Source organism: Microcebus murinus, chromosome 3, assembly GCF_040939455.1.
Source record: "Microcebus murinus isolate Inina chromosome 3, M.murinus_Inina_mat1.0, whole genome shotgun sequence".
Classification (NCBI taxonomy): Eukaryota; Metazoa; Chordata; class Mammalia; order Primates; family Cheirogaleidae; genus Microcebus; species Microcebus murinus.
This window is the reverse complement of record NC_134106.1, coordinates 90,224,504-90,251,512: the sequence shown is the minus strand read 5'-3', so window position 1 is coordinate 90,251,512 and position 27,009 is coordinate 90,224,504. Positions and strand designations below refer to the sequence as shown.

General features: G+C 36.8%; 1 long non-coding RNA gene across 1 annotated transcript; it reads left to right on the top strand.

Annotated features, from left to right (window-relative positions):
• The first annotated feature begins 551 nt into the window (after nt 1–551).
• LOC142869987 (uncharacterized) lies at nt 552–9,460 on the top strand. The gene is made up of 2 exons (XR_012918512.1): nt 552–791; nt 9,151–9,460. It is a non-coding gene; the product is annotated as an uncharacterized LOC142869987 (long non-coding RNA).
• The last annotated feature ends 17,549 nt before the right edge of the window (nt 9,461–27,009 follow it).

Here is a 27,009-nt window from a genome sequence, read left to right as displayed (position 1 = left end):
GGTGGTTCGTGGACCTCACAGCGAGACAGCGAGGGCTGCAGGGCAAGAAGGCCGGGGGAGTGGAATCTGGCCTCCGCCCGCTCAGCATGTCTTGGGAGCCACTGTGCCAGGAGCGCCGGGAACCCCTGAGGCCCAGAGACCTGCTCTCCGGGGAGGTGACCGTCTAGCGGCTGGGCCTGGAAACAGGAGTCATTTAAGTCACTTCCTCCTTTTAGGCCGCCACGCCACCTGCTTCGACCTCTGAATAGCTTTCGTGTCCTGGAGTCTCGTGGCGCCCGCTGTGCTGGGTCGCGGGCGGCGCTGGCGCCCCCAGGTCCGGGGCGGGAGAGCAGGGGCCGGAGCGCTTTGGCGAGCGTCCTTGCAGCCACCCAAGCCGGGCGCGGTCTTAAAGGGGCGACGAGGCCTCTGCCAGCTCCGGGGCGGGAGGCGGTCGCACCGCTGGGGAGTGCGGGGGTCGAGTTTTGCCTCACTCGGACCTTATATAATTATAGCGGTTTGCCCCGAAGCGCGAGAGCCCGGCTGCGGCCGACACGCGGAGGCCGCGTTCTTCTCGCGGAGAACTCGGGCGTCGCTTCCTGCCAGCCTCGGCGGCGGCGGGGGTCAAGTCAGGCTGCCCGAGCCGGCGGGCTAGCGCCTGGCCTCGCTGCCAAGGAGAGCCACCTGCGGAGGCCCCTGGCGAGTGCCGAGCTGAGCCCACACCTGGGGCGTGCTCCTCCCCGGTTCTCTTCTCAAAGCCTTTCCTTGCGGGTCTGAAATGGAGCGAGAGGCTCTGCCTCTCCCTTGGGAAGAAGGTAATGAAGTTGTCAGGGATTCACAAGCAAACAGTGTTTGCTCGCCTTTACCTATCCAGGTGAATTATTTGCGGTGACTTCTAATTTCCTTCCCCAAAGAAAACCATGTCCTCCCATCTTTCCATCCCTCCCCCCCCCCTTTAGCTTAAATGCTTATGAAAAATTGATGGAAAAACATCTTCAGTGGCCTTTGGCTTCTCCTAGAAAAACAACCCAAACCCAGACCTCACTAGTAATAGGGAAAACTTTAAAATTCAACTCTTTATCCCAGGCTTCCTTCGTTTTCAAACTGACAACCATGTTTGAGCTTCAAAATATCAAACTTGATATCTGTCTGTTTTGCAGAGATAACCTGGTTAAGGGCTGCCTGAAAAAGTAAAACGTTAGATTGGGTAGATTTGGAACACCGCATATTGCCTTTTCCTTTTGCTAAGCTATTGGCCTGCTGAATGATCATGCCAGGATTGAAAGTTTTGTGTCAATATATTGACAAGTTTATAGGGGGAAAAAAGGTGCAATATTGAACTCATGAAACTCAGTAAGAATACCATTAGAATTTTCCCTTGTTCCCTCTTGGTTTCTTTTACGTGAAATTCCATATAAAATATAAAGTTATTTATATAAAAGTTTGCAGTGTTACATTAACCAAAAATACAATTAAAGAGCACATATAGGCATATTAATTAGCCCACCTTGCACATGCAGCTATATGTTCTACATGGCATTTTTCATTACTACATGAGCTGTTAAATGTGTAAAGTTGGTACACTTGTGGGCACATTAACACACTATGAGAACTTGAACTTGTTCATTTCCCGGCTTTTATGGGCCTGGTTGAGCTGTGTGGGCATGCTTTACAGAAGCTCAAGGGCCCTGAACTCCCATTGACTTCCAGATCATGGACGGAGGGAGGCAAATAGAAAATGGCAGGATTATGTATAAACTGGCCAAATCTATGTTGTCTGTACATGCCTAATGGACTGCATCCCAGAGTGGCCCTGGCCCCAGGATAGAAGGAAGCTCTTGAATCCTCATGAAGCTGAAACAGGGCTGGGGTTCCTTTCTACACCCAGTGATCTTCTCAGAGACCACGTGAAGTTCGTCTTGTATTGGGAGGTTTTTTTTTTTTTTTTTTTTTTGCGGCCATTGGCTTTCCTGGGTCGTCCTCCTAACTTTATTATGTATATGAAACCCAAATTGAAGCTGCCCAGCTCCCTTAACAGAATACCCAGTTCTCTCCCTTAATGCAAATGAGTTTGAAATAATTCTTATCCTCTCCCCACACAGACAATGAGCTACCGGTGACTTTTACCTTGAATTTCTATACCCCTTTATTCTCAATCATAAAATTAAAAATAATTTTGATAAGACAATTAGATCCCTGGAAATGGATTTGCTTGGTAAAGAACAGGCCTGATATAGAAATATTTAATTTTGGATCCTGATGGCTGTTGCAATGTAAGAGAATTAATTTACATTATTTGTATCGAAAAAAATTATGTATTCGACAGAACTGGGAAAAAAAAACTGTACATGCTCCTGACTTTCATATATTTTTTTCTTAGTTTTTTTTTTTTGGGGGGGGGGAATAGGAATCTTGCAAAAAATAACTAGCTTGTTTGAATATGGAATTTGAATAAAGAGCAAGGCTTAAAATTCTACTTGATAGTAGACTATGTAAGAAAAAGCTTCAAGAAGAATCTTGAAATAAGTGTTAAAATACTATTTGGTTTATATGCAAGAGGCATAAGAAGAAAAATACCATATTTGTTTTTAAAATGGCAAAGTGTCTTTGGAAAAAAGTGAAAAGTTCCATTTGTCTTGTATATAGGAACAGATAACCAATATTTTGGAGGAAAAAGAAACACCTGTCTATTTTTTTTTGTAAAAAAGTGTTTTTTGAATGATGCAGGTTTTCATATTTTATCTGGTGGTTGTAGATACTCTATAATGGACCAATTAACATCTGAATTAAATATTTATAGGTAAAATTTTGAAAGATGTGAATGGTCATTTTGGTCTAAAAATATCCTATTTAATAAAAAAATTGTCAAATTAAACATGGAGTTAGCAGCTACCATTATTAAGTGCTTATTATATGCTAGGCACCATGCTTGATGTCTTACAAACATTATTTCATTTCCTCCCTATGAAAGCCTTTGATATTATTTCCACTTAACAGATGAGAAAATTGAGCCTTAGAGAGTGTAAGTGACTTGCTTACAGTCATATAGATAGGAAATGGTAAAATTGGGATTGATTGACCCAAGTTTTAGCCACTACTCTAAGTTGCAGCCCTCCATTGAAATGAATAGCCATGCTTCCCCAAACAGACCCATGAAATAACAGAACCTTGTATTTTATAAAAATGTTTACTAAATTAAAATGGTTCAAGTTGAAATGGTAGAATTGGCTATGAACTTAGACTTTGAGAAAAATTACCTGGCTTTCAAGAAGGTGGTCTTATTTGCTCGGCCTAAAATGTTTCATTTTTCTGTTCTGTTTTGAAATGTTATTTTTTGGAACAAAACCAATGGTAAGGTTTAGAAACGGAAATGCCAATATAAAGGATGAAATGCTGGAACTTTTTCAAGCTGTAAACCAGAGGGAGCTGAATTAGGGAAGTTAATATGCATATCAGTTTCATATCAGACAATTCAGAATTCTGATAGATTTTGTGTAGTCTCTCTGTGAAAAATATGTATATATATTTTAACATTTGTTTGCTAAAAAGTGTAACTTCAAGGGCCAAATTCCCTGGCTTGTGTACTGAAGATATTCAGCATTTTGAGTGTTAAGAAGAGCTGAGAATTAATCCCTGAGAAAAATTCCTTCCATTTCCAAGTCTGCCAATACAGAATTTTCAGAAAGGATAGTTGACCAAGGAAATTAAATTCCCTTTTACTATGCAGATGTCAAGAAAGAGCTGAGCTCTTCAAAGCAAAGCTATGAAACAGAAGAATTTTCTCTTCACTTTGAAATATATTTTCCTCTTGATGTTGGTATCTAAGTTTGAAGTTCTTAGGAAAGTTTTAGTTTCCTTATTCTTTGTTATTGTGTAGTACTGATTATTTATAAGTGAGGAACATTATGAAAGGAAATTTAAAAGTTCGGCTGCAATCTCCAGTGCTCTACAATTGAAAAAAAAGTAAACTGGAATTAACAAACTTGCCATTATTGGATTTTAAATTTGGTCCTAACAGTCCTGATACTTAGATTAAGTATAGTAGATTTCTTTTGCAGTTGAAGATTCTTATTGAATAGTATTTATCAAATGTGATGAATGCCGGTTGAGCAGACTAATGTGCTGCCTTTTAATAAGGAGGTATTGCTACTGGCTTACCATCTATAGGCATGCACTTGGAGTTGTTTTTCAGTGCTGCGAGAGCTAATGAAGGCCAATTTAAAGCAATTTTCTTGAAGATTGCTGTTCAGCCCTGTCTGACTTGTAATTCCAACACTTATGCCAGGCAGGGGGAAGTAGTGGGAGGTTAGTAAATACAATTATATTAATATTGATGTTATTTTAGTTATTTAAAGTTCAGTTATCTTGAAGGTAACCAGTCAGATTAATAGAGACCCGATATATTCAATGCACACCTTAAACCAATAAACCTAGCATTTAAACAGACATTGAAACAAAGTGTTTGAGAAAAGGTGAGCACATACATAGTGTTTAGTCTATTTTCATGCCTAAGCTTATGAGGATAGAAGATCCTCCTTTTTCATTCTGAACTAGATTCTTTCCATGTCATACTAGAGGAGTCATTGGCATTTGTTATCTTACAGACGTCACTGCTATGTTTGCCATAAAAGTATTATCTTGTTAGTTTTTTGGAGAGGTGAAATTATTTTACTCTGTTATGGATATTAATTTCGTCCACATATTCTAAAAGTGTATACACTTTCAGAATGGACTTATTAATAGGGGAATCAAGTAGCTCATGTTAGAGAAAATGAACATACATAATTCATATAGAGACTAGTTCTATGATCTTTGCACAGTGAAAACTCGGTAGAGTTCCTCTAGCTCAGTGACTTCATTATTTAAGGGAAAAAAAAGAGAGAAAAGATGGATTTTACACATTCTTCTGTCATTTTGTAGCCTCTCAGTCATGTTCAGTTTTTACTTTTCATTTTAAAAACAAAAATTTTATAGGCTTCTTTCCAAACTATTCAACTCTAGTAACTAAAAATAAAAAATGAGGCATAAATTTCTTTTGAAAACTTAGAAAGGTACCTGTATTACTGAACATATTATTGCATGGGACATAATTGGCTATAATGTAATATTTCATAGCTTCAATCCCCTTGAGACCAAAATGGAAAAAAATTTTTTTTTCTTAGGGGCAAAAGATTAAAAATTATTTCAAAGACATTGACTGAAAGGTAATTTTATAAAATAGGATTTTTTTTGTTCTCTTTTATTTTTAATTATGTCATCTTGTCTAAGAGAATATAAAGAATTCCAGGGAGGAAAGTTTAAAGATATCTAATTTGTAATCAAAACTAATAAGTTGATATTTGTAAATGTTTTTACAATTTTTGAGCTGTAAAATAAAGATTATTTGGTTCATCAAAGACATTTTGTGGGACTTAATGTATTGAAAAGAAAATGGATGAGGAATGATACATACATTTTGATATATGAAGAAAATTATTTAACCTGTTTTTTCTCTAAGTTTCAATTTATATCAACACATTAAGATTTGTCCTTTTATATGAATGCTACAATTATAGAGATAATTTAAATAAAATTTAAAAAGAGGCAATTTGAATTTTCATGTTTAAGTCAGTAGTTTGTATTTGGTGCAAAAATTTAATTTTTCATAGTTGAATAATGGCAAGGTAAATCAGATTGAATTTTCTATTTTGGGCCTTTTTTCCCCCAGCTTGTGTTATATTTTGACCTAAATATAAAACAAATGCATTCTAAAAATTTAACCTTTGAGGTTGGCATTTAAAACTTCTTTGAATATTAAGAAAAATTAGATATTTTATAAGTGTAGTGAGCATATTTTCTGATGCTTATTTGAGAAGAATATTGGATTAACATTGATAGCAAACAATTTGAAGAGATTTTGCTATAGGTGGTCCTTATAAAGCTGGGAGAACACTTTCTATCAGAGTTTCTCTTTGTTTTTGCATTTACGTGGAAAATAAGGAAGTGAGTATAATTTATTACTATTAAGGAACTTTATGAATGGTCTTTCTCATATTTCCCCCTTGGAAGCCATTAGATAATCTGTTTTTGTAATACTGAGTCAAACATTTAGTTTAATATTCTTTTTCAGAACAGACCCCATAATCATAGGATTATTAGACATCTCATAATTTTTAGAGGTGTCTTAAACCCATGCACGTTTATTCCTGTGCTGAGAGTTTCCTAAAGTTACAATCTTTAATTCTTGTTCTCAAAAGCAAACAAACAAAAAAATGTTACCCAAGATGCACATAAAACATGCATTAAAGGGGTTTCCTACTCTATGTTTTTTTATTATCCCTCTACCTTACCACCCACCAGTGTTGTGGATTTAAGAGAGTCGACATAATTGAGTAAGTAAATTACCAAAAACCTAGGCAGCTGCTGCAGACACCTAGCAATGGATTGTACCTTGGTTCTAATGTTCTCGTATTAGCACATTACAACAAGCAGAAAGGGCTCTTAATTACGCCTTGCTTTATGGGAGCACAATAAATTCCTTTTGTTGACCTTACTGCAAACTCAATGGTGTTTTTGTGCAGTGTTGAATTAAGAGATATCAAAAGTCATAGATTGAAGGATTATTCTGAGTTTTTAAGGAACGTGTAAGTAGGTAGTAATGAACCCTCTACACAACCAAATCTGCTCTTCTGAATGCAAAAGTACCAGTTATTCAACATTTCAAACTGACAGCTTGTAAATGTAAATTTTATTAAATGCACAGCAATAAAAATTTGTAGGTTTCTGTCACTTTGAATTTTAGTGGCTTAAAATGAGGCCTCTAGCCTTTTAAATCACAGCAGGTACAAGCAGAGCTCTCAAGCATTCAGCATTTAAAAACTGGAACCTTTTTAGGTTTCACTATGTGCATTTGCTCACATAATATCCTTTGCAGGATTCAAGAGTGGATGTGTTATGTCACTAACAGGCCTGCATTTTCCATTGCCTTTATGTCACAGTTCACAAAATGTTTCTCTTACAACCCTAGAAGAAAGAGAAAGAGAATATTTAAAAAGAAATAAAGAGATAAAAAGAAAAAATTTTTTGAAATATAAAACGGTATCATATAATATTTCACAGCATGGATAAATTTATACATGTTTAAAAACTAGTCAAGCTCATTCTCATGCAGATTATGGGAAATATAAAACCAATTGAAATCATATAAAATAGCATATAGTAAGGAAATATTGTGGTAAATAAGATCTTATTTAAAAATTCATAAAGATTTCTAAAACAGAAGAAAAATTAAAAACATGCATATATCTAGGCCCCGTTTATTGGCAAAAATATAATTGATTTTTCATTTAAGGAAAGACCAATGCTAGATTTAAATAACAAATATTTCTTATGTTCTAACCTTGCTTAATGACAGAAGGATTTTATTTTTGTATTTATTATTCTATAGAGAAGTAGTTTTAATTGATACCCGATAAATGTCAGAGTTTAAAACATAGTAATTGAATATGCAGTTTGTCAAGTAATATTACTTTAACTTGGTGAATATTGTTGCTATTAATGACTTTTCTGATGAGACTTAGGAGAAAGCCCATTTGGCCACCTGCAGTTGTTAAATATCCCCCTGGCACTTTTTCTAAGAGTTGAAGTATTACCCTGTGTTTTGGCCACATTCCAGTTTGGGCTAATGGCATTCGTCCTCTCCGAAGTTTCCTTTGCAAATTTAATTGGATTTGACCCTTTTCTTCACTTTAAGGAGGCTTCTCCCTGAAACATTCCCATTCTGGCAGAAAGAGAAGAAACAATCATTCTTTCTTTGGCTACATTCTGGAGAGCATTACAATGTTCTGTGCATTATTAAAGTAGATTTCAACATTGTACATGTATGAGTATTGGAGAGCTTTAGTATTTGTAATTATAAATATTATTTAGTGTGTGCATAAACTCTTCCTTCAAAAGGTTTACCTTTAGGGTACTTTAAAGGATGATGTAAAGCAACTATTCTAATTTCAGAGATTCAATAGCTTATCTTTAAAATGGTGGAAATCAAGAATACCTTAGAATAATTTATACAGATTTTGAAAAGATGATTACCAAGTTGGTAATCTTAGGAAGCTAACTTCCCTTTCCATACAAAAAGTCAAAGTCCTTTCTCAAAGATCTGTGTAGATCAGCTAACATCTATATGAAGCTATTGCAAGTTTAGTACTTCTTGCTATTGGTACATCTACCGAACTGAAACTCAAATTAAGTATAGAGGTCATATCACTCAAATAGTTCTTACGGTTTCCTTTGCTAACTCATTTAAATTTGAGAGGCAGTCACTCTTGCAGAATATTTCTATTTCTGGTTTCTCACCCTCCCTATCATTTTGATTGAATTGGCTGCCAAGGTCAACTCCCAATCTTGTTAGGATTACCAATGTTTTGGTGGACTGTGGCGGACAGGAGGGAGGTGGAGTAAAAATAGAGGAATGGTCCTTAAAATCAAGGAATTTCAAGAGCTGGAATTTCAGAGCTTACCTTTAATCACCTTGCTTCATCTACATATTTGTTCTTTTTCTCTCAAACTGCATAAGTAATATGTGGCTATTGAAAATATGTAAGCTATATAAAGTAATTCACTCTCTTTTCCTCTGCCCTTATCCCCATCCCAATTCTAGACGCTTCCCAGTGGCAATTACTGATGTTACTTTGATGTTTGCCCTTCCAAAAACAAATACATTTTCATACATAGTTTTGTTTTGTGAGATATATTTTATACATAAATGGAATCATACCATTCCTTGTATGCAACTTTTATTTATTTATTTATTTGCCTTTGAAGAGCCTTCCATGTTAGTACAAATAGACATATCTAATTCTTTAAAATTGGGGCATGTCCATACTATTAAGCACTATCCTCCTAATTGCTGAACATTTCATTATTATAACTACGTCCTTCACATGCCCACTTTTATGTACATGAGAGATTGTTGCTCTGGAATAAAATACCTGTGGACTGTGCTGCAGATCTTATTTTATAACTGGGGACACCAGAGTCCATAAAGGTAAAGTGATTTGTCTAAGAACACAAAGTTTTGGCAAAGCCAGGACCAAAGCCAAGGTTTTCTAACATTTACTTTACTGACCTTTCTGTTTGATGTTACTTATAGTGGTCACTCTGGTGTTCTGCCCATATTCTTTCTTCATCATAAAGGCTCTCATCCTCAGAAGTTCACAGCTGCATCCCTGCCTGAGTTGCAGGGCATTGCTTTGGCCAAGGGTTATCCCATAACAAATGACTGACTGATGCGGGAGTACAAATACCTGGCTTGCTTGTTTCAACTTGGAACAACTTTGAAGAGCCACTCCAGCTCCAGAGGACCTGGTAGGATGGGCTGAGGACTCCATTGCAACTGTATTCAGGGTCATCTTCTTGCTCTGTCCAATCCAGACTTTCTTAAAGAAATATCCCACCAAGTATCTCACAATTCTATGGTACTTGCCAATAAAACTTCTGCAAATGATTCTTTGGCTCAGAGTTTGCTTCCAGTGTAAAGATAAAAAAAAGTATCCTTTCTTTCCTACCTCTCTAGGTTCTTGTCTGGGGCTCCTATAACAAAAGACAGATTGACAAGAGAAAAACAAACAGAAGCATATTAAAATGTATGTCTCATATATACATGGGAATAACTCAAAGAGGTGGCTGGAATTTGGGCTTAAATATAATATCATCTTCAGCTAAAAGAAAAGAAGGAAGGTGTGGGGAGGGAGGTTATGAGAAGGTGACCAAGGAAGGCATGGTAAACTAAAGTAATGTTGGTAGTGCAGATTTAAATTGGTGCCTTTTCCATTGATAAGAGTCTCTTTTGATTTGGAGTTTTCCTTCTCTTCTTAGTACAGAGAGGGAGACATCGTTACAAATGGTGACTTCTTTTATAAATAGAAGTTTCCTTTACAAAAGGGCCACTTATACTCTGTTTTCAGAGCTTCTCCTGTGTATGCTGTTTCTCAAAATAATCAGCTCAAGTAAGTTTTATGCCAAAGAGGCATTTTGGGGTAGCATATTTTAGTCTCCTATTCCAGCAAACCCAATCCAAGATGCCGTATGAGTTCCCATATATCTTTCCAAATGTGAATTCAGAAGTTCAGAGGCAGAACCAGAAATGAAGTCCAGAACCAAGGATGTCAATGGGATGAGAAATTCCTGCAGACTTTAGAGCCACCAATATGGCTGAGCATCAACATAGACAGCATTGGAAGACAAGATGCAGAAAGGAAGGAAGGAAGGAACAAAAAGGGAGATGTAGTGATGAGGCCATCTGCCTCAAGTCAATTTTAAGAAGAGAGAGGATAAACATCAAGGATAAATAAGTAAATAGATGTATTAGGATAGAGAAATTTTATACACCAGAGTTCCTTTTTATTTATAGCAATATGTTTTAGGAATGATGCAATAATAAATATGATGCTTTCCCATTCCCCACCCCCCCCACACACACCCAACACACGGGTGGGTGTAGGCTGGCACCAAAAGCACAGACAAGAAAGTGTAGGTTACAGACAGAGGAATCTCAAGTTCTAAGGGAAATCAGAACAAAAGAAAAAGAAGGCAGGGTAGCTGGGTGCTACATGGAAGAAGAGAGAGATTCAGGTTAGAAGGGAAGCAGAAAGAGAACTTTTGAAAGATAAGAAAGGATAACATGAAAAATGAGATTTGTTTCCAATGGAATGTGCACGTTAAATCACCTTCCCTTCACTCCTTCTTGGACTATTGTCCTCCCCTACACAGCACCTGTTTAGTGACCTTGCCCCCAGCGCCAGTTAATTAGACCTGTAATGGACCCCCAGACCAAATAGCTGGTCAGATTTTCTCCATCAGTGATTTGGAATTGGGATTCACTCACAGACAGTGAATCCATCTCTGCAACAATTAGAATTATAGTAATGTATGCCTGGGAGCCGGGGCATGGCTATCTTTCAGGATGGGACTAGGAAGCAGAGAATACCAGGCTAAATAGAGAGAGTGGAATGAAATACATGCATGGAGAAAAATTAATATGAGAGACAGAGTACTCTCTGTCCTCCTTAATGATATCCATGTTCTGCTTAAAGTCCTGTGAGGCTTAGCTCCATTTTTGCCCTTTAGTTCTGTAGGGCACTCCTATAGTCTGGCAACAAATTACTAAGCTAATTCAAGTTATATTCTTCTACTTTAGTAAAAATAGTATTAACTAAGGATATTGATACTATGAGTTGGGTTGCAAACAATAACAGCCCTTTAATGAAAATGTAGAATTGGCTCAGTTGAAATGATGTAAAGTGGGAGTGAATAACAAGGAATTCTACAGAGCGAAACAGAAAAATAGCTTGATTTTGTTCGTGCTACATACAAATTTGACTAATCATACATAATTAGAGTGGGAAGGAAAAAAATGCCAAAGAAAACTATTAGCAAATCCTACAGTGACCAATAGAGATTAAAAACTGGTTGTAAAAAACATCCAGAGTTTATCAGGTAAAAGTGTTCAGAAAATCAGTTGATAGGGCCGGGCGTGGTGGCTCACGCCTGTAATCCTAGCACTCTGGGAGGCCGAGGCTGGCGGATTGCTCAAGGTCAGGAGTTTGAAACCAGCCTGAGCGAGACCCCGTCTCTACCAAAAATAGAAATAAATTAATTGACCAACTAAAAATATATATACAAAAAATTAGCCGGGCATGGTGGCGCATGCCTGTAGTCCCAGCTACTCGGGAGGCTGAGGCAGTAGGATCGCTGAGCCCCGGAGATTGAGGTTGCTGTGAGCCAGGCTAATGCCACGGCACTCACTCTAGCCTGGGCAACAAAGTGAGACTCTGTCTCAAAAAAAAAAAAAAGAAGAAAAAGAAAAAAAAAAAAAGAAAATGAGTTGATAAAAATATTGATGTCTTCAGAGGAAGAAAGTGTTAGTACAAAGTAAAGCAAATTTTACATTTTAATTAATTACATATGAGCACATATAAATGAAAAAATTAAAATGTGGAATGGTATATACAATATTTGTATTGAGAATGAATGAATTGTATATCAGTTTCCTATGGCTGCTGTAACAAAGTGCCACAAACTGGGTGACTTAAAAATCACAGAAATCTGTTGTCTCAGGTCTGGAGGTGAGAAGTGCAAAATAAAGTTGTCAATAGAGCCACATTCTCTCTGAAGCCTGCAGGAGAGACTCCTTCCTTGTCTCTTCCACCTTCTGATATAGCTCCAGGCATTCCTTGGCTTGTGGCAGCATAACTCCAATCTCTGTTTCTGATTCTAAAATCGACTTTTCTCTGTGTGTCTCTCTCTGTGTTTTCACATGACATTCTCCTCTCTTTCCTTCTCATAAGAACATCTGTTACAATGAATTAAGCACCCACCCTAATGACTTGATCTTAACACCATCATCTGCAAAAATCCTATTTCCAAATAAGGACATATTCACAGGGCTACAACATATCTTTGTGGAGGATGCAATTCAGCCTGTCACAAACTGCATGAAAATATATGTTTCATTATTCAGTAGACAAATGTTTTTCAAACTGTGGATGTGATAGATCATATTTTCCAAAGAGTGCTACAACAATGTTTTCTATCCCAGGAACTCTTCTGCAGTGTGTCCTTGCCACTCTCCCATTGATAGATGGAGTGTTATTTTTCTCCCCTTGGATCAGGGCCAGCTTTAATGACTTGCCTGTATCCAATAGAATGCAGCAGAGGTGATATCAGATGACTTCTGAGGCTCTGTCAGAAGTTTGCAGCTTCTGCCTGGGTCTTAGGAATGTGTACTTCCTGCTCACACCTTCCTGGGAGACTCCCTCTGGGAATACAGCTACTATCCTGGGAGAAGCCCAAGGCACACTGACAGGGGACAAATGCCAAAAAGGGATTTTTGACAGTGGACAAAAGAGAAAGAAAAATATTTGTTGGGGGAACAAATTCTAGTTTGCATAGTGAGCTGGAGGATGATAAGAGGAATTTGTTCTTGATAGACCACATATAAGAACACTGGCAAAAACAGAAAGTTTAGCAGAGTGATTAAGAAGGAAGGCTCTCAAGATAGATATGGCTTGGTTTGAATTTTTGCTCTGATATTTTAATCTGGAAACTTGTAAAAATTTTACCGTGACTCCGAAATTCAGTATTGTACCTATTTCATAGAGTTGTTAAGAGATTAAATAAACTAATATGCACCACCTAGCAAAATGTCCAGTCCATAGAATGATCCCAAATATAGACAAGTTAAAAAGTAGAATACTCTATACTCTAGTTTAATTCTAAACTACTGGTAAAATTAGTTGGTGTGGAATTATATTTTAAAATGACTCTCAAGAACCCTACCCAATCTCTGGTGTACAAACTATGTATATGACTATCCTGAGAGAGTCTCTCTCAGGATTAGGCTCTGTTCTAAGGTACAGTTGACTTTATGAACAGAAACTTATTCTGGGTAGACCTAAGCTAATCAGATGAATCCTTAAAAGGGATTGGATTCTTCTTCATTAAAGGGATTCTATGTGTGAAAGGGATTCAACACTCTTGCTGGCTTTGAAGATGGAGAAAGCTACATGATAAAAGGAAGTGAATATTTCATTTCTACATCTGCAAGGAACTTAACTCTGCCACAACCACATGAACTTGAAAGAGGACCCTGGGCTCCAGATGAAAAAAGTAGGCTCGTCAACACTTCGTCTTAGACTCATGAGACCCTGTATAGAGAATCCAGCCATATTATGCACAGATTTTTAATCAGCAAAACTGTGAGCACCAAAATGGGTGTTGCTTCAAGCCGCAAAGTTTGTAGTCACTTGTTATGTACTGAAAGAAGACTAATATAGTTGAATTTCATAATTGATGGGAACTTTGGAAGAAAATGACTATGTCATTTTGGAATTTGAAGCAGATATTGAGTATGGCAGGCACTGTACATTATAAGGAAACAAATTTTTAAACATTCAAGGTAAAGTATATATAATCCCATGATTTAAGACTGAAAAAAACCTGTTTCAAGAGATAGGAGTGAGTCATGAAATTCTATAAGATGTGGTATATGTATACCATGGAGCACTCTTCAGTTATGAGAAACAATGGTGATATAGCACCTCTTGTATTTTCCTGGATAGAGCTGGAACCCATTCTATTAAGTGAAGTATCCCAAGAATGAAAAAATAAGCACCACATGTACTCACCAGCAAATTGGTATTAACTGATCAACACCTATGTGGATATATAGGAATAACATTTACTGGGCATCGGGCAGATGGGAGGGGGGAGGAGGGGATGGGTATATACATACATAATGAGTGCGATGCGCACCAACTGAGGGATGGACATGCTTGAAGCTCTGACTCGAGGGGGGAGGGGGGCAAGGGCAATATATGTAACCTTAACACTTGTACCCTCATAATATGCTGAAAAAATAATAAAAAAATTTTTTGATAGTTCAATTGTGAATCACACTAATGGTGATAAAAAGAAGCCATTTTTAAAATGAATATTCACATAGAGAACTTTCTGAGGACCTTAAATGTAAAAAGAACATGTGAAACACAAAATGGAAGGAGGGCCCATAATAAAGGATAAAAATGAAATGCATAGAACCGAATTGTAAGAATATGAGAAAGACAACAGAGTAAAAATTTGTTTCAAAATTTAAGTTTTAAAAGTATGTTTGGAGGTAGAAGCAATATAAAGGGAAAACAAACCACCCAGCAGAGAGATGAGAAAAGGTTAACAGATGATAAGGGAACAACTACTCAACATCTATGGTTTTGCTCAAAGAGAATAACTTTCATTTAAATATTGAACCTGATGAAATTTGTCCTTGGTGTTGAGTGTCTCTCCTATATACCGTCTTCTTATTTTCTTTTGCTGTATGGTCTAGAATTAACAATAAAGAATATTACTTTTAGTGAGGGAGAACAAAAATCAAGTACATACTACATATATGTATTTAACTATATATATTAATAGTTAACAAATAATAATTATGAACTAGACACCTGTGTAAAGACTACAGATATGACAAAACAGAATATTGCCAATATTATCAGAACCTTGGAAGTCCCTCATAAAGTTGGCACCATCACATCACCTCACTTCTCCCCTCTATAGTACCTACTCTGTTTTGTTGTTTTTTTTTTAACTAATGATACTTATTTGCTTTTCTTTAAAGTCTTGCCATGTATGGGTGCTTCCTTATACACTATAGATTTATATTCCTTGACCTTAAACTTTATGTACATGGAATAATTCTATCTCTGTGTTTTCTTTTATGACTTGCCTCTCTAGCTCAATATTGTATCTCTGAGTTTCAGTAATATCAGGAGTAGTTGTAGTTTTCAAAAAATTATTTTGTAGAATACCATTTTATAATATACATCAATCTGTTGATTCTTTAGGGGATGGACATTTTTATTAGTTTTGGGCTATTTTGAACAACGTCGCAATACACCTTCTTGCATATATTTCCTTGTGATTGTGAGCAGGAGATTTCCAAGACTTAACTAGAAGTGGAATTACTAGATCATAGTGTGTGCATCTTCAACATTGTTATAAAAGCTAAACCAAGAACGTTATATCAAGTTACATTGCCATCAGCAGTGTATAATAGCACCTGTTACTCTACATTCTCTTCATGATTTGTTATTGTCAAACTTTAAAATTTTTTCCCATCTCTGGGTACAAAGTGATAACTAGTCATTGTTTTAAATTTACATTGCCTTGATTTCGAAGGAGGTTGATAAAATTTTCATATGTTTATCGACTATTTGAATTTCTCCTGTTTTGAAGTACCAATTCCAAATCTGTTGCTCGTTTGCTTATTGATATATGTACTATATATTGTGAATACAAGTGAGTCCTTTTTTAGTTTCTTACTCATACTTAAAAGTTCTATATGCACTACAAATACTCCTCATTCTGGTTTGTCTTTTCACTCTCCTTATGGTGTCTTCTGGTAGAAGTTCATGGTTTGATGCAATTTTATTTATCATGTTTTTTTGTTTATAGTTAATATTTATTTGCTTTAGTTTATAAAATATTTCTTTCTTCTGAGCTCATAAAGATGTTTTCCCTATATTAGCTTCTAAAACTTTATAGTTTTGCTATTTATATTGACGTCCTTAAGCTACCTAAAATTTGTTACGTGTAAGGTATGAGATATGGGGTTCTGTTTTATTTTTCTTTTGTTTGAATAGCTTATTGAACTCCTTTTAATAACAACCTAGGCCGGGTGCTGTGGCTCACGCCTGTAATCCTAGCTCTCTGGGAGGCCGAGGCGGGCGGATTGCTCAAGGTCAGGAGTTCGAAACCAGCCTGAGCAAGAGCGAGACCTCGTCTCTACTATAAATAGAAAGAAATTAATTGGCCAACTAATATATACAAAAAATTAGCCGGGCATGGTGGCGAATGCCTGTAGTCCCAGCTACTTGGGAGGCTGAGGCAGGAGGATTGCTTGAGCCAGGAGTTTGAGGTTGCTGTGAGCTAGGCTGACGCCACGGCACTCACTCTAGCCTGGGCAACAGAGTGAGACTCTGTCTCAAAAAAACAACAACAAAAAAACAAAAAAAAAACAACCTATATAATTTCAACCTTTTGCTATGGAAATTTTGAAGTACCATATAAAAATAATCTTGTACATCTTCTGTTAGACATATTCTTAAATGCATTATTTTTATTATTGTGAACGTTATTGTTAAAGTTATCTTTTTCTTTTCACTTAATTTTCTAGTTTGTTGCTAGTATATAGAACTGCAATTGATTCTTGAATATTGATTTTTTTTATCTAGGAGACTTGCTAAATTCACTTATTAAAGTTAATAATTCATCTATAATTCTTTTGGATTTTCATTGCATGTAATTATATCAACTTTAGATAAAGAAAGCTTTGTTTCTTCATTTCTGATCATTATAATTACTTCTTTTTTGGAAGTTATGTTGCTAGCTAGTATTTCCAGGACATCAATGAATAGTGTTAGTAATAATGGGAATCCTTTTCTTCCCAAATCTCAAAGGGGATGCTTTCAACATTTTACCACTAAGTAAAATATTTGCTGTAGATTTTTATAAATTCCGTTATCAGGTTAGGGGAGTTCCCTCCTATTTCTAGTTTGCTAAACAGATTTTTAAAAAATCATGAATGTATGTTGAATTTTATTAAATTATAATCTTTTACTCCATCTGTTGAGATGGTCATAAGTTTTATTCTTTAATCTTTAAGTTGTATATTACATTGTTTCTTTTATTGTGTCAAACCAACCTTGCACTACTTCATTACAACTTTGTTTTTAAGAGACAAGATCTTGCTACGATGCCCAGATTAGAGTGTAGTGGCTACTCACAGGTGTGATTGTAGCATACTACACTAATAACTCAAACTCCTGGGCTTAAGGAATCTCCTGCCTCAGCCTCCCAAGTAGCTGTGACTAAAGGTGCATGCCACTGTGCCTGGCTGTGACTTTAAGCCACTTTATTCCATTTATATACAGTTCTTTCTTGAACTTACATGTTACTGTTGTCATGTATTTTAATTATACCCTTTCAAACAGCCCAGGATATTATTATTAATATCTTATATACTCAATGTTAACTTATGAAGAGCAAATGCTTCATATTAGTTTACCTTTTCCCTGCCTAAAGTATTTCTTTTAAAATTTTCTTTAGAGTCAGTCTAATGATGGTACATCATTTTTTGTTAGCCTGAAAATATCTTTATTTTATCTCCCTTCTTGTACAATATTTTTTCTGTTTAGAGAAATCTACTAAGGCTGTTATTTTCTGATAGAACATTGAAGATTCCAATAGTTTGACTTCCACTGGGGCTGTTGAGAAGTCAAGGTTAGTATGCCACTTCTTCAGTGACAACCTTTAAGGTCTTCTCTTTGTCTTTGAATTTCTGTATTTTCACAGGATGTCTGGGTATGGATTTCTTCTTATTTAACTTGTTCAAGATTCATTGAGATTCTTGAATCAGTAGATGAATATCTTTCATCAATTTTTAGAAACCCCTCCCTTTTTATCACTACAAATGTTGCAACTGCCTTGTTTTTTTTTTTTCACTGTGTTCTGGAACTTAGATTCTATATTTGTCAGATATTTTCACTTTATTCTACATCTTTTTCAACATTTGTTTTGTATTTTTCTTCTCTTTTCTTTCTGTACTTCATTCAAGATACTGTCATCTGGAGCATCATTTAATTCACAAATTCTTTTTTTTTTTTTAAATCCATTTCAAATCTTTTGTGCTTTAAATCTCAATTATTTTATCTTTCATGTTAATAAATGCTACTTGGGCTGGGCATAGTGTAATCCTAGCACTCTGGGAGGCCAAGGCGGAATGATCCCTCAAGGTCAGGAGTTTGAAACCAGCCTGAGCAAGAGCGAGATCCCATCTCTACTAAAAATAGAAAGAAATTAGCCAGACAACTAAAAATACATAGAAAAAATTAGCCAGGCATGGTGGTGAATGCCTGTAGTCCCAGCTACTCTGGAGGCCGAGGCAGAAGGATTGCTTGAGCCCAGAAGTTTAGGGGTAGTGTGAGCTAGGCTGATGCCATGGCACTCTAGCCCTGGCAACAGAGTGAGACTTTGTCTCAAAAAAAAAAACAAAAAAAACCTGCTATTTGATTTTTTTAGATCTGCTATGTTATTTTTAAATAAATTCCCCTTCACTATAAATATATTCAAGCCTTTTATTTCTAAAGATAAGCACAATTTCTTCCTAATATGTATTAATAATTTCATTGTACTAGTCATTTTAGATCTGTTTATGCTGTTCGTGGTTTCAGCTGATTGTCATTTACAGGGCCTTATTTCCAGGTGTTCAGAGATATCTTTGTCTGTGAACTGCCCATTTCTCTTAGAAAATTAATTTTGGATTTGTTGTGGCATAGGGTAAAAGTGCCTTCCTGCTGAGATCATTGTGTTTCTTCTGTGTGGCTAGGGGCACTAAGATTGGAGACCCATTTTAAGCTAAATAGTTGGCTTGAATTTATCAGTTATATATATGGCATGTATCTTCCCTCAGAGTTTATCTTTTAACTTTGTGTTTATAGTGTTTTTTTTTTTTTTTTGGAGACAGAGTCTCACTTTGTTGTCCAGGCTAGAGTGAGTGCCGTGGCGTCCTAGCTCACAGCAACCTCAAACTCCTGGGCTCGAGTGATCCTTCTGCCTCAGCCTCCCGGGTAGCTAGGACTACAGGCATGCGCCACCATGCCCGGCTAATTTTTTTATATATATATATCAGTTGGCCAATTAATTTCTTTCTATTTATAGTAGAGACGGGGTCTCGCTCTTGCTCAGGCTGGTTTTGAACTCCTGACCTTAAGCAATCCGCCTGCCTCGGCCTCCCAAGAGCTAGGATTACAGGCGTGAGCCACAGCGCCCGGCCTATAGTGTTTTTTAAAAACTGAATTAAAGGGTTTTTTTTCAACTTTATGGTAGACATTAGCATCTTCTTTTATAGTTTTATTTTTTTTATGTCTAAAGAGCTCTTTCCCTAATCCAAGTTATAGTCCTTATTTTCTTCTACAATATTTTAAAGTTTTGATTTTTGTATTTGTGAATTATTTGTATTTATACTGTGAGGTAGAAAATTTATTTATTTTTTCCTTATGAATATCCAATAGTCCAAGCACCATTTATTAAATACATCATCCTTTCCTCACTGATTTGAAATACCATGTTCCCGTGTATGTCCAAGTCTATTTCGGGGCTCTATGTTCTGTTCCACTGATACCTTTACCTCTACATTGCCTGCAGGCCTTGTTCTTCTTTTTCAAAATTATTTGGCAACCAAAATTTAGGATCATTGCACCAAGTACCACATTAAAAATAGTTTGAAATTGAATTGCAGTTGAATTTATACAGATTTTGTGTAGATTTGGGCTTATTTTTTATCATAATAACTTTTTAAAAAATATTGAGTCTTTCCATCTATGAATATGGTATATATTGTCATCTATTTCTTCAATGATGTGTTATAGTTGTTCCACAAAGTTTTTGAACATATTTTGTTTCTCATTACCTTATAATTTTGCGTTTCTTTGTGAATGTCATCTTTTTGTTTTTCTTTATACTTCCTAGTTGATTTAGCTGGTGTTTAGAAATATCATTACTTTTTTGTATGTTTATCTTTTATCCAGCAATCTTAATGAGCTCTTTTTAGTTATGTGAGTTTATTAGGAGATTTTCTTGTCTTTTCTATGTAGGCAATCATATCATCTACAGAGACAATGTTGTCTTTCCAATGTTTATTACTCTTACAGTGCTGAATAGAAAAGATAATGGCAAGCTTCCTTGCTTGTTTATTCCCAACTTAAAAATGCTTCAAAAGTTTTACCATTTAGTGTGATGTTTACAAAAGGCTTTGAGAGTTTTTTTTTAAAAAAATCAGATTAAAAAAGTTCCCTTTTAGAAGTTTTCCTTTGTAATTACAAATCAATACAGATTTTGTTGAACATACTTTTGATCTCTGTGATTTTTTATGACCAGGTTGATTATTTCAGAAATAATCAATTCAATGTACTATATAAAAATATTGATGACAATCCTCATTGAAAAAATGTTTGATAAAATATAGCATTTACTTAGAGTTAGGACTAGAAATGAAATTTTTAATTTTGAAAACTTTCTGATATCTGGACAATACAAGGATGGATACCCACCATTAACACTGCATTGCACTATAGGTATTATTTGTGTCTATAATCTTTAAAGAGTTAAATTGTTCAGTCTTTTTATGACCTAAAATGATTTATGCCTGTAGTTTCAGTTCTATTTACTGCTTTAATCTTCTGATACACTATGATTTGTACCTTAAATTCTTTTTTATATTTTCTATATTTAATTTTATATGTATATAGTAAAGGAAATTGCCTCAAATCAAAAGCTTATAGAACTATTTTAACTAGAACTCTGATTGATAGGTATAGTGGGTTGAATGGGAACCCTCCTCCAAAAGATGTGCTCATGTCCTAACCTCTTAAACCTGTGAATGTGACCTGATTTGAAAATGCATCTTTGTATATACAATTTAGTTCAAAGTTTTAAGACAAGATCATTTTTGATTATCTGGGTTCTAAATCCATGATAAGTATCTTTCTAAGAGACACACAGAGGAGGAACCTATGGGGAAAAGGAGGAGAGGGTCCTTCTCTGAAGATGGAGACAGAGATAGGAATAATGCAGCCAGGAGCTAAGGAGTGCCTAGAGCCACCAGAAGCTTGAAAAGGCAAGGAAGGATTTTCCTCCAGAGCCTTCAGAGGAAAGTGCAGCTCTATTGACAGCTTGATTTTGAACTTACTGCCTCTAGAACTGTGAGAGAACACATTTATGTTGTTTTAAACCACTAAATATTTGGTAATTTGTTATACCAGCCCTAAAAAAGCCTATCACAGTAGGCATTCTTTATTTATTCTGGTTATTAATTATTTTTTAATAATTAACTATTTATTAGTTAATTATTTAATATTATTAACTATTTAATAGTTAATAGTTAACTATTAAATAGTTAATTAACTATTAACTATTTAATTATTAACTATTTTAAAAATTAACTATTTTGTATGTTGCAAACCTCTTCTATGGTCTCCCGTCTTTCTTAAATTTCAGAATATCATGGGCGTACAAATGTTTTGTTCTTCCATCCTTGTGATGCTTCACTTAGAAGAATGGTCTCTAGTTCTATCCAGGTTGTTACAAAAGGTATTAGTTCACCGTTTTTATGGTTGAGTAATACTCCATGTATACATATACCAAATTTTATTACTCCACTCGTGTATTGATCAATACTTGGGTTGTTTCCACACCTTTGCAATTGTGAATTCTACTGATATTAACATTCAAATATAAATGTCTTTTTTATAAAATGTCTTCTTTTCCTTTGGGTAAATACTCAGAGCGGGATTGCTGGATCAAATGGTACATCTACTTTTAGTGCTTTCAGGTATCTCCATACTACTTTCCATAGGGGTCGAACTAGTTAGCAAACCCACTAATAGTGTATAAATGTTCCTCTCTCCACATCCATGCCAGCATTTGTTGTTTGGGGACTTTTTGATAAAAGCCATTCTCACTGGAGTTAGGTGATATACCATTGGGGTTTTCATTTGCATTTCCCTGATGATTAGTGACATTGAACATTTTTTCATATGTTTATTGGCCATTAGTCTGTTTTCTTTTGAAAGCTTCTGTTCATGTCTTTTGTCCATTGTTTAATGGGGTTGTTGGATGTTTCGTTGCTGATTTCCTTGATTTTTTTTGTAGATTGTGGTTATTTTCCTTTTATCAGATATATAGCATGCAAATATTTTCTCCCATTCTGTAGGGTGTCTATTCACTTTATTGATTGTTTCCTTGGCTACGCAGAAGCTTATTTTTTATTTGATCAGGTCCCATTTATGTATTTTTGTTGTTGCTGTCATTGCCTTCAGGGTCTTCTTCGTAAATTCTTTGCCTAGGTTAATATCTGTAAGAGTTTTTCCAACCTCTTCTTCTAGAATTCTCATAGTTTCATGCCTTAGGTTTAAGTCTTATCCATCATGAACTAATTTTTGTGAGTGATGAGAGGTGCAGATGTTGTTTCAGTCTTCTACGTCTGGCTATCTGATTTTCCCCAGCACCATTTATTGAATAAGGATTCTTTTCCCCAGTATATGTTTCTGTCTGCTTTATTAAAGATCAAATGGCAATACAAGGATGGTTTTATGTTTGGGATCTCTGTTCTGATCCATTGGTCTAGGTCTCTGTTCTTATGCCAGTACAATGCTGTTATGGTTACTATAGTCTTGTAACATAGCTGGAAATCTGGTAAAGTGGTGCCTCCCAATTTTTTCTTTTTGCTTAAAGTTGTTTTAGCTATTCAGGGTCTTTTCTGGTTACATATGAAGGATAGAATTATTTTTTCTAGATCTGCAAAACCTGACATTGGTACTTTAATGCGGATTGCATTGAATCTGTAAATAACTTTGGGTACTATAGACATTTTAACAATGTTGATTTTGCTGATCCAGAAGCATGATATGTCTTTCCATTGGTTTATATCCTCTGTGATTTCTGTGGTATTTGTTGTAATATTTCATTCTTCATTTCTGATCGAGCTTATTAGGGTCCTTTCTTTTCTGTTTCTGGTTAATCTAGGGAAAGCCCTGTAGATTGTGTTCACCTTTTCAAAGAACCAACATTTTCTTTCATTAATCTTCTGTATAATTCCTTTGTTATTGATTTCATTTAGTTCTGCTCTGACCTTAGTTATTTCTTTTCTTTTGCTGGGTTTGGGATTGGTTTGCTTCTCCTTTTCCAATTCCTTGGGATGATTCATTAGATTGTTGATTTGTGACCTTTCTGTCTTTGTGTATGTAGGCATTTATCACTATGAATTTTCCTCTTATGACTGCTTTTGTTGAATCACACATATTTTGATAACTCTTATACACTTTGTCATTTAGTTCAAAGAATCTTTTGATTTCCATCTTAATTTCCACATTGAGCCAATAAGTATTGAGCAGTAGGTTGTTAATTTTCATGACTTTGTATAGAGTTGAGCATTTCTGTTGGAATTGATTTTAATTCCACTGTGGTCTGAGAAGATACATGGTATAAATTTCAATTTTTTAAAATTAGTTGAGACATGTTTTGTGGCCTAGGCTGTGATCATTCTTAGAGAATGTTCCATGAGCTGATGAGAAGAACATATATTCAGTTGTTTTGGGTAGAATGTTCTGTACATATCTTGTAGGCCCATTTTTTCTAGAGTTCCATTTAAGTCCATCATTTCTTTGCTTATTTTCTTCTTCGAGGATCTGTCCTATTCTGTCAGTGGGGAGTTGAAGTCCCCAGTTATTTCAATGCTTCTGTTTATCATTTTGTTTAGATCAAGTAGGGTTTGCATTATGAATCTGGGTGCATCTGTGTTAGATGCATACATATTTAGGATTGTTATGTCTTTTTGTTGAATTGTTCCCTTCACCATTATATAATGACATCTTTGTCTTTCTTTACTTTTGCTGATTTGAAGTTTATGTTATTTTATATGATACACTACATTAGCTTACCTTTTGGTTTCCGTTTGTATGGAATATTGTTTTCCATCCCTTCACCTTGAGTCTGAATGAGCCCTTGTGGTTTAGATGTGTTTCCTGGAGAGAGCAGATACTTGGCTTGTATTTTTTTATTCATTCAGCCAACCTATGTCTCTTGAGTGGTGAATTCAAGCCATTCCCATTTACTGAAAGAATTGATACGTGGGGTGGATTTCTGTTCATCGTATTGAATAGAACTTTATTGCCTTGTTTTACCTATTGAGCCATTGTGGTATCTGGGTCTGACCTTTAGCTTTTGAGTGATTTTACACTGGTGGGTGTCTGTTATGCTAATCAATGTATAATGTAGAACTGAGTACTTCCTGCAGGGCAGGTCTAATCTTGATAAATTATTTCAGTATTTGCTTGTCTGAGAAAGTCTTTATTTCTCCCTAATATAAGAAACTTAATTTTGAAGGATACATAATTCTAGTCTGGCCATTATTCTGTTTGAGAAGACTGAGAATGTGGCCCCAATCCCTCTGGCTTATAAGGTCTCAGTTGACAATTCTACAGTTAGCCTGATGGGTTTTCCTTTGTAAGTTACCTGCTGCTTTCACCTTATGGTTCATAGGAGGACCTCTTTCATGTTTTCTTTGGTCAGTCTGATGACGATGTGTCATGGCAATTGCCTCTTCACAATAAATCTCCCAGGGGTCTTTCGATCTTTTTGTACCTGGGTATCTAGATTTATAGCAAGGCCAGGGGAAGTTTCCTCAATTATTCCCTCAAATAAGTTTTACAACTGTGGTGTGTTTTTTCTTTGTCCTCAGGGATGCCTAGATTCTTATGTTAGGCATCTTTACATAATCCCATATTTCTTGTAGGTTTCATTTGTTCCTCATGTTTCTCTGATCTTTCTCTTTGACTGACTTATTTTACTCAAAGGTGTCATCTTCAAGCTCTGAGGTGCTTTCTTTTGCCTGATCTAGCCTATTCTTAAGGCTTTCTACTGTGCTTTGTACTTCCTTGAATGAGTTTTTCACTTTAAGAAGTTCTGTTTTATTTTAAATAATACATTTTCCTCAGTAAATTTTTCATTCATTTCCTGCATTGCTTTTGTGGTTTCTTTGTGTTGGGTTTCTATTTTCTCTTGCATTTTATTGAACTTCCTTACAATACATACTCGGAATTCTTCATCTGTCATTTCAATCTTTTCATTTTGGTTGGTATCCATTGGTAATAAGTTATTTTTCTTCTCTTGGGAGTGTCCTTTCACTCTGATTTTTCATGTTTCTAAAGTTCTTTCACTGATTCTTTCTCATCTGGCCTCTCGGTCAAGACCTGAAGGTGTTAGGCCTGGCTTATGAGCCTGTCTGTTGGTCCCCAAAGATTTATCCCTGAGCATGCCAGGGAGAGAAGCACTAGTCCTGAGTTGACTATGAGGTGTTCTAGCAGGTTTGGTGTGCCTCTTGGATTACCTGTGACCTGCTGTCTTCACCTCTTCCCAACAGCATTTAGAGAATTATGTCCCCCAGTTTACTCTTCCTGATGGAATGTGTTACTTGTGTGAATCAGCCACACTCTGTTTGCTTGAGTCAGAAGATTCTATGATGTGCTATAGCATTGTTCTCCCTGTCATTGGTTGATGTTTGTGTGATAGAGCTAGCTGCCATGATGCTCTTTTGTGTCCGTGTTAGACTCTGGTACCCCAGGGGGAGTACTTGAGTGCCCCAAGCTTTAGAAGGGACCTTGTAGCTCCCAGGGGGTTTCTTGATCTCCACCACCACTAAGGTAGGGAGGAAAAAGGCAGTTCATGGCTAGGTTGTGGGAGCCTGAAAGGCTTTGCCAAGCCTTGGAGGGCTTAGAAGTTGCTTTTCTGGCCACTCCGGGGAGCTGCTGATAGGAGGGTCCAGGCAAGCTGGGAGGGCTGTTCATGGGGGAGAAGGCTAAAGACTTGTATTCCAAGGTCCTGGGCTTGGTTCTTTCTACCCTTATCCATTAGCACAGTTTTTCTGTGGGGAGTTGTAGGCAGTCCCCCAAAGGGCCACTCCTTTTACCCCTTCATCCTGTAAAATTGAGTCAGTAAATGCTGTAAAGGGCATGGAAATTGACCTCCTTGTCAGTAGGAGGCACTTGCCATAGGTAACAATCTGCAATGTTCTTTTTGGGTCCTGTGACTGTCTCTAGTCTCTCAGAAGAAGCACTCAAATGCCCCAGTTGATGGGTGGGGCCCTGGAACTTCCCACTGAACTCTTATTCTCTGCCACAGCAGAGGTGGGTGGGGAAGCATGGCTGGGCCGGGCTGGGTTGGGTGGGCTTGCCCTCAGGCTGCACAAAAGCTGGCAAGATAGATGTTTTGGCAAGGGTCAAAGGTCTGCTTTCACTTGCTGGGCAGAGCCACTAGAGAGGGACTGAAGTGGCCCCACCCAACCAAAAAGTCTGCTGTGGAAGCAGCTCTGTCTGAGATTCACAAACTAGCAGTCTGCAGTGGGCCTCACTGTTCTCTTCCCTCCTTTGCTCCACAGTCTTCCCCTAGCATCTGCTGGCAGGCTGGAGCCCAAGACAGCTGAGCTTTCCCATGACTGTGTTGTGGGCTTGGAGGTTCCCCACCCAGGATCCCAGCCTGAGCTGATAGTGTGGCCCTCTCATGGGGGAAGTGGTGCCTCACCAGCATGCCACAGTTAGCCCTCTGCCCCCAGATCTGCCTATGTGGGCTTCCTCACCTCCCAAAACCCAGAAGTTCAATCCCTGACCATGGCAGGGAAAAGCACATGGGTCTTAAGCCGTCCATGGGGTGCCTGAGCAGGATCATTGTCCCTCCACATTGGGCCATACCCTGCTCTGATGGAGTCACCAGGCAAGCAGCACCAGAGAGGGACAGCGAGCAGGGAGTTCACAGTCTGAGCACCCTTCTGTCCACTTCAAGACCCCAAGAAGAAAGGCCTGAGCTCCATTCTCCATGGAAGCCTCAATGTGGTAGCTCACTTGTCTCTCTCAGTAGCTGTGGTGGGGGAAATGAAGGGGAGAAAAACAG